Source organism: Triturus cristatus, chromosome 5_1 (assembly GCF_964204655.1).
Source record: "Triturus cristatus chromosome 5_1, aTriCri1.1, whole genome shotgun sequence".
Lineage (NCBI taxonomy): Eukaryota > Metazoa > Chordata > Amphibia > Caudata > Salamandridae > Triturus > Triturus cristatus.
The window spans coordinates 855,050,292-855,064,688 of NC_140587.1; positions in this window are offsets into that span (position 1 = coordinate 855,050,292).

Below are 14,397 nucleotides of genomic sequence, written 5' to 3' on the forward strand. Positions count from 1 at the left end.
AACTGTGTTCTGTCCACTTGGGGGCCAGAGAGGAGAACTTCAGCAGAGATGACGGTTCTGGAAGGACAGCAGTGCCCGACATGCAGCCCTGCTTAAACTAAGTTTACACTCATGATGCCGACCTCCTAACTGCATACACCAGGTATGAGATCCTAGGCCAATGCTAGAGATCACAGATATATCCATATGCTCACATGGGAAGAGTAGACCTAGCCACATATATAATTGGCAATGGTTGGGCTGTTTGTCCTATTCAGTCTGTTAGTAATGCTAATAATCACAGCACATTTGCTTTATAATAGACTACGATACTTTCAAAAAAGTTGCAGCAAACTTTATTACTGTCTTTTTTATGTTTAATATGGTCATGCAAGAGTGAATACATGAGTAATGTAAGGGGAGGATCTGCTTCTACGGTTCCCTTGGGGGCCCTAAGGTCATGTTCTAGATTGCCAAAATCACCTGTTACTCTGGAAAGAATATGAGGTCAGGTGAGGCACTGTGAGCAAGCCAGGAATGGTCCGATAGGCACTAATGCTGTAGAAAGACTCAGTCCCTGCACTCTGAGGCCCAGTTATCCTAACACATAGTACTGCATAACCAGTAGAATCCATGCAACAAGGCCCTCCTGAGTTACATACAGTTCCTTTCTGAATTTTAGGTACTCGCTGTCACTGGTGAAAGGTCGAGAGCGCTGGTTCCATGATTGGTGAGAAATGATGTCTTGCAACTTCAGCATGCCACTGTCTTGGCTTAAGGCAGTGACAATGTGTTCTAATGACATGGCAGCTGGTGTGTTCGATTTTACAATGAAATTTATGTAGGCATCCGCTATCTTAGAATGGGTACCAGGGCATTGTTTGGGCACTATTGAAAAAAATTTGCAGAATTTTGATCCTTCCCTGGCTGGTGAGCAATGTGGTAGTGGTACTCCTTCAATCCCAAACCCAAAGTTCAATGCGAGGAGGCTTCTTGGCTTTTGGATTGCCAAATATTGTCAATAGTGCTGGATGATTGGTCACTACTGTGAAAGGTTTCCCATACAAGAACAAAAGGAAATATATTTACAAGCCCACACCCCTGCCAAGCTTTCTTTCTCAGGTTTTGAATATGCACGTTCAGTTTGTGACAGGCTTTTACTGGCGTATGCCACAATATGCATTTGGCTGTCCAGTGTGCTGTGCAAGGATTGTGCCTATCCCAACAGGGCTAGCATCAACTAGAACCTTGGTATGAAAATTGGGGTCAAAGTAGGCCGTTTCAGTGGCATTCTCGATGGCTTGCTTGATCCTCTTGAAACTCTCCTCACACTCACGTGACCAATGAAACACAGCATTCTATTTGTCAGTTCTAACGGTGCACTGACTGTGGCAAAGTCTTGTATGTATCTAGAACAGTAACTGGCCATCCCAAGGAATAAACATAACATGAAAATATTCTATGGGGGATTAGCCGTAGATACCCTCATCAGAAAAGATGCGGCCAATGAATTTCAAACTGGCCTTATAAAATTCACGCTTGTGAGCATTCAAAGTAAATACAGCATCATTTAATCAACTTTGTGCTCTTTCTGAGTAGCTCTGAAAACCAAAATGGTGTCACAATAGTTGAAAGCTTTCACAACAGGTTGTATGATACATCGAATGATGTCTTGGAAACATTTAGCAGCTGAGGATACACCAAAAATCAGTTGCTTTTAGCGAAAGAGACCAATGTGTGTACAAATGTTTCTAATGTACCTGCAATTTTCTTCAAGTTCAAAATGGTGATATCCTTTCCTTAAGTCGGGACTAGAGAAAAACTTTGCACCATTCAATTGAGTTATCATATCAGCAATGTACGGACCTGGATGTTGTTCCCTCTCGATTACCTTGTTGGCCTTACGCATGTCAATGCAAAGACGTACAGCTCCTTCACTGTCTATTTGAGGCATTACTATGATGGGAGAAACCTAGAGTGTTGGACCAGTGGAGCGTTCCATGATATCGTGTTTGAGCAATGAATTAAGTTCTCCTTCAAGAGCTTCTTACAAGTGAAATGCAATTCATCTGTGTCTTTGGGCAACAGGACGAACATCCTCATTTATATGTAACTGTACTTTCATAGTTTTCAGCTTTCCTAACCAATGAAATAATTAAGGAAATTGACCTACTTTTTCACGACGAGCACTCATATTGTAGTTTACTAATATCAGTCTCATTTCAACAGTGGTGTTGAAACCGAGCAAACAGGCACTTGAAGCTGAGCCAGGAAGTACATGAATAGGCGCTCCTACCTTAGTTTTCTTGTGTTTCATCGTGGCTACAAAGGAACCTTGACTTTTAAAAATTTCTGACCAATTACATAAAACACCAAGGGAGAAAGTACTAGAATGCAAATTTCCAGCCAAATATACTGGTAGGAAACAATTCATTTCTGTCTTAACCTCCACATAATCAATAGGAACCGTGAATCAGCAAAAACTATTGGCTGGGCTGTGTTTGAGTATTTGATTATTAAAGCAGATCTATACTCCCTAATACCTAAATTGTGTTTATCCTTCAATTTAGCAATGAAGCAAAGCATACTTATACTTCACTAATGGTGGCTGTAATGACGATGATTGTATTGTCCAGAATGATTTCTTCTTTTCCAGGGTGGAGGCACTCAAATGTCTGTCCCCTACACATACTGCAAGATCATCAGAAAAATATGTAAATAATCACCATAAGCTTGAAAGTTGAAGATGATCTTTATTTCTTCATCAAGTTACTAAAGACTATATTTGGAGCTAATACATTGCAATTAATGATCTTTGGTTCTAGTCTCATTTTTCAACCCCCTATTAGTATAGGCAATCTGATTTAGAAAAGTACAATGTTACTGTGTTTGCCTGTCAAAATATTTTTGGGGAGATTAATTTAACCACTAATCTATTTTTTTATCTTCTTTATTTGATGCATCAGCTCCCAAAGGCAAAAAGAAGGGGGAGGATAGTTCATCAGAGGCGGGTCCGCGAGCAGGTGGGGATGCTACCACCAGCACTGTGGCCGATGGTTCTGCTCATCTCAGTAGGTCCTTTTATTAGTATTATTATTATTATTATTATCATTATCTTCCTAGCTTTTACCTCTGCCCACTATTAGACACATTTTAATTTTGCCTTGTTTATTTTTTTCGTACTGTCTCTTTTTTTCAACTCCCCTATCAAATTTTTGTTTAATTCTTGTTATTCATGCATTATCCTTTTTTCCATATTTCAAGTTTTTGTAGCTGACTTTCTTCTGTCTGTATTAGCCTGTAGTTTTCTTCTGCTTTGTTAGTGAGCTTTCCCGCTCTCGTATATATCTTGTGGTACTGCAAGACTAAGAACGTATTTTTGGTATTCTACTGGTAAAGAGTGAAGATTGCAGGACCAATTAAGGTAGTATTATTCACCACATGTTTGTTGAGAAGGCTTTTGTTTTCTTGCTCATTCTCTAACAGTTATTAATAGAGTGGCCATGGTCCTGGTGAACCACCCCAATATTGTGGTATAATTTATTCATTCAGTATACCAACAGTTTTCATGACAGTGCAGCATGGCAGGAAAGTATGAGGTCCCATTGCATTTGCCCAACAACACCATAGGTCTTTCTTTCACTGTTATTCCAACCTTCATCGTGCTCTGTCCCGCCATTATGGAAGGTTTTTGGTTGGCTTGACTACTCCACTTTTCTAACATTTCCAACCAACATAATACCCAAAATTATATTTGTGATAGACAATACTGCCAACCGAACTGTAGTGATGTATTGCAGCCTTATTCTATTGAACTAAAATAAGGGGAGGCGTATCTGGCATCAGAAAATGTGTAATGCTTTTTCTAGCCAGCTCCAGCTCTGCTGCAGGTGTGGAGGTGGTTGGAGGGGGAGACACAGGGGCGGCAGGGATGGGCAGTGGTAAGTCACATGGCTTGTTTATTGACAATTACTATCATACTCACTACAAGGACGTCATGACTTGTGAACCCCATGATTTAGCAGCCACAGTTGTGGTTGAGTTCCTATGGCTCTTCTTCCTGCAACTCAGCAGAAAAATGCTCAAAATGAACAACAAAAACTATGGTTTGATGGAAACAGGAAAGAATGAAAGGTTAAAAGAAAGGATGTATGACATAGTATGGGAGTAAAAGGATGTGTGGGTGGGTAAAAGGAGGCATGGGTGGGAAATGGATGGATGGATCAAAGGATGATTGAAAGGGTGTATACTGAATAGAAGGATTTATGGATGGATATAGGGGTGGATGAATTGGAACTTTTGGTGAAAGACTGGATAATACACTGCAACCTGAACACAAGGTTGGCTTAGCTTCGCCCATGCAGTCACCTCCTAGTACTTCAGTCCTAAATTCTTTCCTAAGTTCTGTCCTAGCCTACCAAACAATTTAAAAATACATTCTTGGCATATGGCACATTTTAAGGGCCATGTGAAGTGATTCATATATTTCATGGTTTCCATAACAGATTTATGCATGTTCAAATTTTCCCTTTCGACTTTCGTCAGCTACAGTTTCTGAATAAACCAAAGCTTAGCCACATGATGATGATCAGTGACACCCCACTATTCTATAGCAAAAGCTCTACGTACACGGCCTAATCCCTCTAACTTACATCGCACTCGAGTAAATTAAGTTTACTTTCCTTACTGCCAAGCAAATTAATTTGTTGGGAATAATTTGTGGTGGAGGGTGAAGCCTAAGTGTAAAGTGGGACTAAAAGCCTGATGTCAAGCTTTGCAGATGGGATACTCTGTGACTAACGCACGAAATACAATCATTATATCCCATTCATGTCCCTGTAGTAGAGCGCATCATGTTTTCTACCATCTGCTTATGGCAGACAAGATCACGCGGAGGTGCGAAAGTTGCGGAGTTGCGAAAAACTCACCTCCGTGAACCAGAGCAGAGATTTTTCTCACTGGCGCTAACCAACATTAAGTTGGCGAACCTGAACAAGGGAAATCCAATGCTAGACCACCTGCCAGCAAGATTTCTCAATGTGTGCGATTTTGAATGGTCTTGACCAATCGTATTTAGAAACCATCCGTTCGCATTGAGGAAGCTGCCGTTCGAGTAGAAAATCCACTCGAGCGACAGAAAGAAAAAACAGCACCCTCTTGCGCAGTGCATGTTGCCATTTGCACTGACTTTCCAGTGCAGGACAAACACCTGTTGCTAAATATCAGTGCAAACGACGCAACTTAACTGACTCCACCGCTTGCAGAACTCTGCATATTGCTGCCGAGTTTTTTGTCACATTGCGGAGGCCTAGTGACGTATTATCTAATTTATTATTCATCTGACTCTTAGGAGTCAGGGTAGCATTTGAAAGGCATTTGGAGAAGAGCAGGGACATTTCAATTACGTAAGCACTAGCTGCAGAATGCAGAGAGTAGCAAATTACCCGACGCACTGGCAAGCATGACTCCATTCAATTAGCAAAACAACTTGTACTCCATAGTGCATAAGGCCTTACCAATTAATGAGAGGTAACATATTTTTATTTTTCCACACAGTGCATGCTTAGTTTTTTTTTACTAGGAAAGTCTTTAAAAGAAAAAAAAAACCTTGTTGTAATCTGTTCTTATTCTGATCTTAATTCTTTTCAGCCAGGCAGAGAGTTTTATGTGAGGCATGTGTGGGTAAAAAAGGGCCCTGTGACTCTCCTAATCAAATAAAATTCCAATGGCTCTAGGGAAGCAGCATTGTACAGATACTGTGCCACTATTCATTTTTAATCAAGTGTTTGCACAGAGCATTGATTACAATTAATCCGTTTCCTTTTGTTTTTTTTCTTGATATAGCTACTCCTGAAGGTCCACCACCCCCACTTACATGGCAGGAGATAGTAGTCCAGCTGCGGTGGCACAGGCTGGAGACAATCCAGCAAGAATATCATCAGCTGGTGGCTCTGGAAGAGGAGGAGGTGGAGGTGGAAGCATCTGCTACTGCCCCAGCCAGCTGCAGCCTCCTGCCTCCCAGCAACATTGCTTCCGGCACCACCCTCAGCTGTCAAGAGCTTTAATCACCACTACTGCCCCAACTCTTGCTCAGACAGCCAGTTCCTCCTGCAGCGTATGGAGCAACTTGAATTGAGGATGGCCCAGATGGAGCAGAACCTTGAATGCTACTGGACCTGTACAGAGGACACCTGTTCTGAGCCCTGTTTAAAACTTTTGTTTTGGTGGGAGAGACTTTTGTTGTGGGTGCAGCTAGTAGGGAAATGGAGTTGGGACTGGGGGTTGGACATATAAATGTTCTTTTGACATTGGCTAGGAACTGGGTGTTTTGTTTGGGGAGAGGCATATTGTGAGTGGAAAAGGTAGGTTTTATTTTTCAAATAATAGTATAATAATGGAAAAATAAAAAAATTTATAAATAATTATTTTACTTATTTCTGACTCAAATCTTTTTGTGGTGCTTTACTTTGCACTGCTGCCTTTTAGTGCATCCTGTTTTTTAAATCTGCTTTTAAATAGTGTATACCCATTAGTTATATGGTACACTTGTCCTACTACCTTCTGTAACTATATTAACCATAAGGGGGTAATCGCCATTGCCTATATTGCCTACAACAATGCTTTTAGTTCTCTTACCTGAATAAAAAAAGCAAGGGCTACTACCTCTCTCAGTCTTCTTACTGCAGGGTTTTCCAAGGTGCCATCTTATGGTGGTGGTAATAGTGGCAGGCTAGTGCACTAATAGTAAAGAAATCACAAGTGTGGCCCCATTCTCACCTAGGTAAACCCCAACTTTAGGATTAATCCAAGTATTATCCATCACCAGAAGCTAGACTGAAAGAAAACACAGAATTAGTGGATTTGTAGGAAATAGCCCCTTTTTGCATGGTTGCCCCCCACTTTTTGCGTACTGTTGATGTACTTTGACTAGGTGTGCCCTGGGTTCCTGCCAACCAGGTACCCAGGGCTTAGGTTCTTTCCCGTAACTGTACTGTTGAAAAACCCAATTGGACACTCTCTTGCGACATGTAAGTCCCTTGTAAAAGGTGCCATAGGTACCAAGAGCACTGTGGCCAGGGAAAACCTCTAAGGGCCGCAGCACTTATTGTGCCACCCTTAGAGGCCCTTTACCTTCACACACACACACACTGTCATTGCAGACTGAGTGTTGTGGTGCAGAACAAAGTGTAGAGCTGACATGGCACACATCCCTGTGTGTCATGCCTACAATCAAGTGCCCTGTCATAGGTAATCCACCCCTGTAGCTGAGTGCACAATACCAGTGGTGAAGGTACAGGTGCATTAGCCCTGTACCCCTACAGGGTCTAAGTCAATTCTTAGACATTGTAAGTGCAGTAATGGCATAAAGAGTATATGGTATGGGAGTTTGTCATTATGAACTCCACAGCACCATAATGGCGAGGAAGTTTTGTATAAAACTTCTCAGCCCATTAAACCCACACTGATGCCAGTGTGGGATTTAATGGAAAATGTACTCAGAGGACAACTTAGAGATGCCCCCTGAAAAACGACCTAACTCTAGTGTCCTGGCTGAATGGCTGCTCACCAGCTACCACCACCAGATATGTATCTGGACCACTGTGTGAGAGCCTGCCTCTCTCGGAGTCCTGAAACAAAGCACAACCTGGGTTGAAGTGCCAAGCCTCCTCCCCGAGGACTGGCCGGGTCCACGAAGGGGAAGCTTCAAAGGCTTGCCACCTTTGTGAGCTACGCCAGTCATTTGCTGCTCCCAGCAACTGGCCCTCACTGGTTCTGACCCCCACTTTGGTCAGGGGCATTGGCGGGAAAACCAAATTAGAAGGAGAGGTGTGTCCACCTTTGCCAACCCCACCCCTCAGATGGGGAAGGCAAGGTGACGCATTACTCTCAGTGCCTGCCATCTTGCAGATGGGGGACCCAGCCAACGAGAGTGAGGCTTATGCCCCCTCCCACTGGAGTGTGGCATAATAGTGACTGTACCCACCTCAGGGAAGATACCCATTGGTCCCAACCTGTACCTTCCTGTAACGCCCCTAAATTTAGTGCTTAAGGGCAACCCTGAACCTTGCCTTCTCAGACAAGAAGAAGAAGAAGAAGGACCGAAGAGCCGTGCTGAAGTAAAAGTGGAGGACACCAACTGACTTGGCCCCAGCCCTACAGGCCTGTCCAGACCTCGACCTCTTACAGCGAAATACCAGTGTGTCCTGCAGCCAGCAGCCCCCAAGAACCTGAAGGACCTGCCCTGCCTTACTAAACCACAATTTGTCTCCCATGAGCACTGGATTTGCTCACCTACAGACTCTGGCTTCGGCCAAATCTGCGAGTCTGCACCACTCTCCACGCAAAGTCCACAGCCTGAGTTTGAGCTAATCAAACACTCACCCCCAGTCAACTGATCTGGGTTTAATCCATCATCATTCGTTTAGCTCACTCCACCACCCCAGTTCAGACATGGCCATATGCAAATAAGTCTGACCCTGTCTCTCATGGGAGCAGTCCAGCACAAACTGCCGAGCCAAGTCCTCCCTGGACCAGAAACAAGCATCCTGGGACCGGTTTCGGGTTCATAACCCTCATCAGCCAGGCTATCTTGAATACTGTGGCAAAGTGAGCAAGGAACCCACGTCTGGGCATACCCTGCCAACTTAGGGCAAACAAAGCGATACCAAAGAAGATGATGGACGGAGCGTTTGAGCTAATCAAACACTCACCCCCAGTCAACTGATCTGGGATTAATCCATCATCATTCTTTAACTCACTCCACCACCCCAGTTCAGACATGGCCATATGCAAATCAGTCTGACCCTGTGCCTCATGGGAACAGTCCAGCCCAAACTGCCAAGCCAACACTTCCCTGGACCAGAAACAAGTATCCTGGGATCGGTTTCGGGTTCATAATCTTCATCAGCCAGGCTATCTTGAATCCAGTGGCAAAGTGAGCAAGGGACCCACGTCTGGGCATACCCTGCCAGCTTAGGGTGAGCAAAGCGATACCGAATGGGATGATGGATGGATGGAGTGTTTGAGCTAATCAAATACTCACCCCCAGTCAACTGATCTGGGTTTAATCAATCATCACTCTTTAGCTCACTCCACCACCCCAGTTCAGACATGACCATATGCAAATCAGTCTGACCCTGTGCCTCATGGGAACAGTCCAGCCCGAACTGCCAAGCCAAGTCTTCCCTGGACCAGAAACAAGCATCCTGGGACCGGTTTCGGGTTCATAAACCTCATCAGCCAGGCTATCTTGAATCCAGTGGGAAAGTGAGCAAAGGACCCACGTCTGGGCATACCCTGCCAACTTAGGGCGAACAAAGCGATACCAAAGGGGATGATGGACGGAGCGTTTGAGCTAATCAAACACTCACTCCGAGTCAACTGATCTGGGTTTAATCCATTATCATTCTTTAGCTCACTCCACCACCCCTGTTCAGACATGGCCATGTGGAAATCAGTCTGACCCTGTGCCTCATGGGAACAGTCCAGTCCAAACTGCCAAGCCAAGTCTTCCCTGGGCCAGAAACAAGCAACCTGGGACCGGTTTTGGGTTCATAACCCTCATCAGCCAGGCTATTTTGAATCAGCAAGGGACCCACGTCTGGGCATACCCTGCCAACTTAGGGCGAACAAAGTGATGCCAAAGAGGATGATGGACAGAGCATTTGAGCTAATCAAACACTCACCCGAGTCAACTGATCTGGGTTTAATCCATCATCATTCTTTAGCACACTCCACCACCCCAGTTCAGACATGGCCATATGCAGATCAGTCTGACCCTGTGCCTCATGGGAACAGTCCAGCCCGAACTGCCAAGCCAAGTCTTCCCTGAACCAGAAACAAGCATCCTGGGACTGGTTTCGGGTTCATAACCCTCATCAGCCAGGCTATCTTGAATCCAGTGGTAAAGTGAGCAAAGGACCCACGTCTGGGCATACCCTGCCAACTTAGGGCGAAAATAAGCGATACCAAAGGGTTCCGGTGCTCTCCATGCCACTGGAATCAAGCTATCCTGGCTGAAGAGGCGTGAAACCCCGAAACCGGTCCTAGGATGCTTGTTTCCAGTCCAAGGAGGACCTGGCTTGGCAGTTCAGGCTGTACTGTTCCCATGGGGCACAGGGTCAAGACTGATTTGCATATGGCTGGGTTCAAACTGGAACGGCATCGTGAGCAAAAAAAAGATGGATTCAGGCCCAGATCTCGGTACTGGGGTGAATGTATGACATTGTTCTGCATTCTGTCCATCAACTGTTGTTTTTGCGTTTTTCAACTAGTGGGGAGTCAGGGATTAAGCCAAAGGATTCCCTGATCCTCTCTCCTGTCGTGGGAACCCCCTTTGAGATGGTGGGCATTTACATTGTAGGGCCTCTGGACCCCAAGACATTCCTGGGCAACAGGTTTATTCTGATCTTGGTGGACTATGCCACTTTGTACCCATACCATTGAGGAGAGTGACAGTGGCCAGTTATTGATGAGGATATTTACACAAGTGGGTTCCCCAACAAGGGTATGTCTGACTGGGTACCCACCTTCATGTCAGTATACATGAAGTCAAGGTGCGATGATTGTGGGATAACCTACAAGTTCTCATCAAAATATCATCCCTAAAGGTGGGACTTCCTCTTGCCATGCCTTTTGTTTGCCTACAGGGAATCACCTAATAAGGTGGCAGGGTTTAGTTCCTTTGGAAACTCTGTATGGACATCCTGTTAGGGGGGCCCTCAGCTTGTGCGAAGGAGGGGTGAGATTAAGCTCCCAGGAAACCTCCCCAGGATGTACCAAGCCACATGTTGGCTCTCCTGGCTCAGATCAAGAGCTACTGGAAAAAGGTCGCTGATAAACGGGAGGCCAGCTAGGAAATCATGAAGCTCTGGCATGGCCAGAAAGCCACTCTGGATTAGTTTCAACATGGTCAAAAAGTGTGGGTGAGGGAGCCCCAGCCTTGCAGAACCAGTAGACTGGTGGACCTCCAGAGCTCCAGAAACCATTTGAGGGTCAACCACCTAAAGCCCCACTTCAAGAGGTCCAAGGTCACTATGCTCTTGGTGACATATGCAGTCAGTTGCTGGAGCAATTCTCCTAATGGGTCTCACTTAGGGGCATATGTATCAAAACCCAAATTTGCGAATCTCAAATAGCGATTTTTTGAGAATCGCTATTTGAGAATCGCAAAATGGGATGTATTTAAAATATCGCTAATATTTAGCGATTTCTTAAAATTCCTTAATTGCGATTAGCAAATTGCGAAATCGCAATTAAGGAATACCTGCCCATTCATTTCTATGGGCCAGGAGACCCATAGGAATGAATGGGAAGTAATTCTCAAATTGCGATTCGCAATTTGCTAATCGCAATTTGAGAATAATTTCAAAGGTGCAAAGGTGTCAAGATGACACCCTGATGCACCCCTGAAATCAGCATGTGTGGACATATGGCGCACATACATGCCCTAAGGGCATGTATGTGCGCCACGTGGCACTTATTAAAATTTAAAATAGTGCATTTTTAAAAGATTTCGCAAATTACCACCAACTAGAAGTTGGTGGTAATTTGCGATTTCTTACGGATTTTTCGCAAAACTTTGTTGCCTGTTACATTTCATTTAAGAAATCGCAATTTGCGATTTCTTAAATGCTTACGAAAAGTTAGGAAATCGCAATATTAGCGATTCCTTAAATTTGCGCTGAAAAATGGCTCATACATACCGTTTAGCGATTTTTTATTCGCAAACGCTGTTTTTTTGCGAATCGCAGCGTTTGCGAGTAAAAAATCGCTTGATACATATGCCCCCTACTCCCTGGCTCACTACTTGGTGTACCCATGACATCGACTCATGGAACAGCAACCAAGAATAAAATCTACAGGCTGTCTGATAAAGTGAGAGCCAATATAAAGGAGAAAGTTGCCAAGATGCTGGAGTTTGTTGTGATTGAGCACTCCAAAATCCCATGGTCCAGTCCAGTGCTTCTGGTACCCAAAGCTGTCCCAACAGACACCACCCCAGAACTCCGGTTCTGTGTGGATTACCAATGGCTCAATTCAGTCACAATGACTGATGCTCACCCCATTTTCTGAGCTTATTAGCTCTTTGAGGACTGTAAGATGCCAAGTGATCTGACATCAGGGTAGTGGAAGATTGCCTTAACCAGGGGGGCCACAGAGACGTCTGCATTCGCCACCCTAGAAGACCACTATTATATTATAGTGATGTTTATTGGGCTAAAGAATGCCCCTGCCACCTTCCAGATGTTAGGCAACCGGGTCCTTGCTAGGTTAGAGGATGTCAGTGCTTACCTGGATGACTTTGCTGTCTTTAGTTCCACCTGGTATGATCATTTACACCACCTCTGGGCAGTGCTCGAGCCCCTGCAGAGGGATGGCCTGAATATCAAGGCCAGAAAGTGGCAGATATCAGTTGTGTTCCTTGGCCACCAATGAATTCGGGGAAAAGTGCAGCCCCTCCAACTCAAGACACAAACCATCCTGGCTTGGGAGCACCCCAACCCCAGAATGAGGTGAGACCCATCTCCTACTGTCTTTTTTCACTATAGCAAGGCTACCTCTCTCAAAGATTTACACCAGGCTACCTTATTAAACTCAACAACTGATAACGTCACTTTGGGATCAGATAGGGAAATTTTCCTTTCATTCATTTGAATTGTAATTTAAAAACCTCTCACATGATAAAGTTGGATTTTAAGTTACTATTCTAGAAATGCCATTTTTAGAACATTGTCATTTTTCTTCCTAAACCAAACGTGTAAATGGTTCTCCTGTGGTGTGCTGTTTATTCTTTCTAAGCCTGGGGGGAGTTCCACTATGCGGAGTTCTACAGATTTGTAAAAAAACTCTGGAACTCCACTTCCCTCCACCCTCCCTAAAAAAGCAATTTAAAAATGCACATACCTGCTTTGGGGTCTGTGGGCTGCCCTACTTCTTGCCGTAGTCTCTCTCTCCTCCTCGTTCTTGCCACCGTCCTTGCAACCCCCTATGATGTATATTTTGGAGGACGTACATCCAAGGGGTTTGCATGGACGAGGATGGCGGCAAGGATGAGGAGGAGAGAGAGACCACAGTGAGGAGGAGGCAGCCCCGAGACACTACAGCAGTTAAGTGCTTTTTTTATTGCTATTGGACATGGGCTGGTGCCAGCTAACTAAACTCTGCTGCGGAGTCGGAGTTTTGCCTGAACTCCGCATTCCGAACGGAGTTGGCGAAATTCGGCAAACTCCGCTGGCGTGGCCTAGTTCTCTGCCTGAGGTGAATTCGTTCCAAACATGGTGGAAAAGGACATTGGGTGTGAGCCAGGATCTCCTGAGGGATTTTACTCAGCCCTTCACGGGCTTCAAAGGAGTAGGATGCGGGTTGTGCCCACCGTCTTCCAGATTTCTAAGGCTGCTTGCCCTGCTACAGAGAAATGCAGCTCACACCTAGGGCTGCCTAGCATGTACTATTCATGACAGTTTGGAGACAGACCCAGGAAAGGGGGAAGACTAGACAAAGGGAGCATACCCAAACCGCAGGCTGGCATCGAGTATAAGATTGGCACTCTCAGAATCTCTTATCAGAACACTCCTGCACCCGTGGAAGATTCATATGAAGGACTTCCCTGCTGTCTGAAGAAGGAAGGTAGGACCTGTTTGCCTTGAATCGAGGATCCCTACTAGTGACTCCAAGGGTCAGTTGTCTGACCCCATGTTCGGGCTACCGGGGAACAAGCTTCCAAAGGCCTCCCTGCAACTGTCCAGCTGAACATCACCACATGGACCTGCCTACGCATTGCAGCTGACCTCTGCTGCAGTGAGTTCTGATACATAGGCGGTGTCCCCATGTCCTTGACCCCTAGCTGGCATCAGAGTGTACTCCTACTATTTCAATACTAAGTTTAAGGTCAAAATACAGACATTTGGGGGTTTTCATGACCTCCAACAGGCTCCTTGAATCAGCAGCATTGAACACATCCCCCTCCAAAGTGAATTTCCAATGATGACCTCTTCTCCATGCCAAACAGTGGCTATTGCGTATCCTGCCAATGTGAAGCTCCAGCTGAGAGTCCTTGTGTGGGCTTGGAAATTGAGGAAGTAAGCTCTTCATCTAAACAAACCTGATCTCTGTATCCAATTCACGTTCCATCGTTGTCAGCCTGAACTTGTGACTTTGCCCTGGTCCAGCCTGACCAGATACCTGTCATTTTGTGCTCTGGGCATTTTTGTGCTTTTTTCTGTTTTCTCCCTAAACTTTCACAAATCAGAACTCCAGTTCTACTTGCTGAATGCCATTTTATTTATTAAATATTACTTCATTTTTCTAAATTAATATGGAATTTGTAATGTGTTGTGTTTTCACAGTATTACTGTTCGAGTGCTGCATAAACAGCTTACACATTGCCCCTAAGCTAAGCCTGATGCTTTGTGCCAA